Source organism: Octopus bimaculoides, chromosome 9 (genome assembly GCF_046866305.1).
Source record: "Octopus bimaculoides isolate indiv1 chromosome 9, ASM4686630v1, whole genome shotgun sequence".
Taxonomy (NCBI): domain Eukaryota; kingdom Metazoa; phylum Mollusca; class Cephalopoda; order Octopoda; family Octopodidae; genus Octopus; species Octopus bimaculoides.
This window is the reverse complement of record NC_142936.1, coordinates 10,911,883-10,916,882: the sequence shown is the minus strand read 5'-3', so window position 1 is coordinate 10,916,882 and position 5,000 is coordinate 10,911,883. Positions and strand designations below refer to the sequence as shown.

The following is a 5,000-nucleotide window of genomic DNA, read 5'->3' as shown; positions in this document are numbered from 1 at the left end:
CTCTACGAAATGTTCTGACCATTTTTAGGTATTATTTTTATTACATATTTGTTTCAAATTTTGGGACAAGGCCAGCAATTTTACATCGGCCCCCCCAGTATTCAACTAGTACTTATTTAAGCGACCCCGAAAGGATCAAAGTCAAAGTCAATCTCGGCGTAATTTGAACTCAGAATGTGAAGATCGACAAAATGCTGCTGAGCATGTTGCCCGGCGTGCCAATGGTTCTACCTGTAACAGAAAACGTGAGAAAACAAAGGGTGAAGAATGGAAAAGAATAACTGAAAATACTTTGTTTTCCTTTACCAGCTCTCTCCTTAGATTTTAGAAAACACACGAAGACATTCGGAGGTTTGCCATGATCGAAGCTGCATTATATAATACATTTACAATGTTATATTGAATAACATATATTGTTTACCCAAATCCTAATTAATTCATGTATATATTTTTTGTTTAACAATCTCTTATTTTATAATAATCCTTCTTCATATAATCCTGGTTAAAGTTATATTTACTGTGAAAGTGTTAACTTAGAATAGATAAAAATAGCTACTTTGAGCCAGACAACTCTGACATGTTATCGACTAGTTAGTACTGACATCTCAGGAAGCCAATGTAAATAGGCAATGCTGACCTTTTAAAATCAAGTGACATGTTGGAGATAAGAAAACAAAAATCAAGACCAGAGTTGTTACCCTGGGAACAACGTTTTTTTTTTTTTTTAATTTAGTTTATTTTGTTTGATAATGATAAAGATTATTCGACATTAGAAGTTAATTAATTTACCTTGCAACTCTTATCTTACGAGATCCTATCGAACTAGTTTTCTGTCGAACAGACTTAATTCCTTTTTACTAATGGAAATAATTTGAAAGTATCCGACTCCTGTCACTTATACTTGGGCATTTTCTATAGCATCACAAGACTAATATTTATTTCTAATTAAAAAAGAACAAAACCGAAAATCTTTCGTAGGTAGTGGGAGGGGTAGTCAATTCAATCAGCCCCTACCTCATCTGTATGCATGAGTACAAATTTTAATGAACCCGGAAAGACGAAATCAAGGACGACTCGGCGGGATATGAACTGAGAACATACAGAGAGAGTAGCGTAGCTAGGATGAAGATGCGAGGATAGATCTACCATGTATAGGCTTGGGGTCCTGAGGAGGGTAGCAGACTCATGAGCTGCCAAGGGCGGCACATACTCTAGCTCAAGGGTTTTCAAACTTTTTGACTTGCGGATCCCTTTATATTTCAGGCTTTACCTTAGGGACCCCCTTATAAACGCTTATGAAATTTATAGATAAATATTTTCTTAAAATAACATATTTTTACATTTATTTATTTAACAATATTTAACAAATAGGTTTATTGTCAATTAAAAGATTTCGATTAAAAAACATATATAAAATCAAATTTCCCATAAAAAGTATTTGCTATCCACGGAACCCCTGTCTTGTCCTTGAGGACCCCCTGTGGTCCGGGGACCACAGTTTGAAAACCCCTGCTCTAGCTACAGGGATGTAGATAAAAATTGCATAAATTATTTTATCGTTGTAGTACTGATACTATCATCGTCACCACCATAATCTCACTTCTCTTCACGAAAGCCGACATGATATGAACAAGATGGTTGATCGGTCGCGTTGAATAAAAACTGACATGCCGTAATGAAGCAGCCTCTACATGGTCGGATCAATCACCTTGCGAGAAATAGCAACCAAATCTCCCTCAAGTCATGCCCTATAGTTTTAGACTAGAACATGTTGAATAATATGGCGTTGGGCTTCTTGAATATAAGGAAATGTCCGGATCACGGTTGGAATCTTTTGACCAACGATCTGCTTGATAAAGAGTGACCCGGAGCTAAACATCAACGAAAACAGCCCATTGATTGGCACTTTAAGGTTTATCCTTGTTCTGGGATCGTGTGCTCTCTGCATTGACATAGTCTTTCATTACACTTTCAATTAACGTAGTAGAAGAATCTCGTTAAATTAGCGAGACAATTCTCATTAACATTACTAGAATGAGTTTACTCACTCAGCAAAGCATTTCCGATGAACACATTTTCATGTTTACTTAAGAAGAGACAGATTTCCGCTTACTATATAACGGCTACTAATCTGTCCAACTTGTGATGCACTTCCGTTTATCATACTAGGAGGAAGTATCTTGCAAGGTTAGCGATGCTTTTCCGGTTAACATATTAAAACTGGTATGCTCAGTTAGAGAAGCGCTTCCGCTTCTGCTGAATTAATAAGAAGGCGTATTCAAACTCGCATCATCTATTTTCCATGGAAGTCTATTCACAGTTAAACATTTGCCGGGCTGTATTATGGAGCAAGTTCACATTTAGTTATAAAAATTATCATATTTAGTGGCATATAAGATGCACCTCCCTTAAATGTATTAAAAAGCATCCCGGGCCTTATATGTGAAGTTAGGACTATATTACATGCTTAAGATACTAAAAACTCTTTGCCTGAAGATGTGCAGCTGAAACTGAACTCTAAATTGCCGTCAAATACTGTGTTCTTTAGCGACTGTGTTCTCAAATAAAATCATTAAAAATCCAACATATTTACAACAATTAGTTATCTATTTTGTTCCATATGGCAGCATTTAGACCCCCACACACGCATACACACGTACACACACACACACACACACACACACACACTTTTTATAGCACTCTCAAGTAAAATATATCAAAAGATTTTCTTTGGTGTTAAGCCTTATTTTACTTATAACAAGAGCACTCAAAGAGCGCAAAACCTCCGCCAAGGCTACACCAACGTCCTCTCAATGATTCGCCAGAGATGATCTTTAAAATAGGAATATCTGTAATAAACTCAACTGCTCTTACACACGATATTGTTATTTTCTCGGGCGGCGAGCTAGCAGAATCGTTAACACGTTGAGCAAAATGCTTAGTAGCATTTCGTCCGTCGTTACGTTCTGAGTTCAAATCCCGCCGAGGTCAACTTTGCCTTTCATCCTTTCGGGGTCGATGAAATTAGTACTAGTTATGCACTGGGTCGATGTAATCGATTTAATCCCTTTGTCTGTTCTTGTTTGTCCCCTCTATGTTTAGCCCCTTGTGGGCAATAAAGAAATAGATGTAATCAACTTCCCTGTTCCCCTGAAATTTCTGGCTTGTGCCAAAATTTGAAACTAATATTTATACTTTCTCTTCTCTTATCTTTTTCTGTCAATCTCACATGTGGAGGCGCAATGGCCCAGTGGTTAGGGCAGCAGACTCGCAGTCATAGGATCGCGGTTTCGATTCCCAGACCGGACGTTGTGAGTGTTTATTGAGCAAAAACACATAAAAGCTCCACGAGGCTCCGGCAGGGGATGGTGGCGAACCCTGCTGTACTCTTCCACCACAACTTTCTCTCACTCTTACTTCCTGTTTCTGTTGTGCCTGTAATTCAAAGGGTCAGCCTTGTCACACTCTGTGTCACGCTGAATATCCCCGAGAACTACGTTAAGAGTACACGCGTCAGTGGAGTGCTCAGCCACTTGCACGTTAATTTCACGAGCAGGCTATTCCGTTGATCGGATCAACTGGAACCCACGTCGTCGTAAGCGACGGAGTGCCAACAACAACAAACATTCTCACATATAGATGTGAGAATGACAGAAAAATATTCTATTGTATATTATATTTGCCTTTCTCCTTCGTTTCTCTCTACTCACTCCTCTTCTGGACATTTTTATCATTTACAAGTAATTCCTAACTCTTTGAGCCTTTCCACGTGTCTTTTTGTGCGAACTGCCTCTCTACTGTTTGTTTTAAATATGGCGTGCACAGGAAGGTGTTTATAATTTTTGCAGGTGAGATTTATATGGCTAAAACTCAGTAAGTGGCGTAGCTAGAGTGTGTGCCTGCCATGACAATACAACCAATACAAGGTTATGCAACAGACCGAGTGCCACTCCTATTAAATAAAGCGTCGCAGGAGGCGGGGCCCAGTTTGAATATGAGTAGGATAAATATTGGTGGGCAAAGAACAAAAGAAGCAGAAGTTGAAATGGGTTGACATTCGTGAATTAAAATTAAAATTGAACGAACTGGTTTCAGCAGGTTTGGAAGACACAGTAGAAATGAGGACAGGAAGAAAGACAGATGTATCATATAGTTTTGGGTGGTGGTTAGTGGTGGTGACATGTAATTGCCGAAATAAGAAGACTACCATACAGTTAATTGTATAATGGTAATCGCATGAATAAGCATGAGACTGCACCTAGAAAGTTACCCTCCGAGGTACAAGTCCTGTGAAGGTTGTTTATGGAAGATTAGCAGTCGTCCATGCATACCTGCTTCGTCCTCTTCAAGCCACCGATGTTGTCCAATGAAAAGGTAATGGTCAATATAGCTTGGCACCAGTGACGTTGCAACTCATTTCTACAGTTGAGTAAACTGGAGCAGCGTGAAATAAAGTGTCTTGCTCAAGAAGACAACACACAGCCCGGTCCGGGAATCGAATTCACTACTTCATGATTGTGGAGCCCGACGGTCTAACCACGGGGTCATGCACCATTACAGGTATTTTAAAACACAAGATTCCTGTCTGACACAGCCTATTTGTTTTCCCTTAGTTTCTGTCAAAAGAAACATATTTCTATTTTGCTGACGTCATAAAAATTTAGAAACTCAGAGAGAACATGAAATAATTCTATTTTAATGGTGGAACTCGAAATTGATAGAGCTGTTAATAATAGTGTGCTATTGATAATGATTTCAAATTTTACCACAAGGGCAGCTTGGGGGAAGGTTTAAGTTAATTTCATTGATCCCAGTGCGTAACTGGTACTTACTTAATCGACCTCGAAAAGGTGAAAGGCAAAGTCGACCTCTGCAGAATTTGAACTCAGAACGCAGTGGCAGACGAAAAGCTATTAAGCATTTCGCCCGACGCGCTAACGATTCTGCCAGCTCGCCGCTTTAGTGCGCTATTGATAATAGTGTGCAAAAAGTCTTTGGAT

At 39.0% G+C, this 5,000-nt stretch overlaps 1 protein-coding gene across 3 annotated transcripts in view; it reads left to right on the top strand.

Moving 5' to 3' along the window:
• LOC106877345 (sodium-dependent noradrenaline transporter) overlaps positions 1-5,000 on the top strand; it is a 179,796-nt gene that overhangs the window by 82,478 nt on the left and 92,318 nt on the right. Inside the window, exon 1 of one of the 3 annotated variants that reach the window (XM_089357131.1) lies at positions 4,337-4,560. The exons of the other annotated variants lie outside the window; for them this stretch is intronic. The gene's annotated coding sequence lies outside the window, so the exon portion shown is untranslated. Of the gene's footprint in view, positions 1-4,336; positions 4,561-5,000 lie in introns of those variants that run through there. 3 annotated transcript variants of the gene reach the window in all.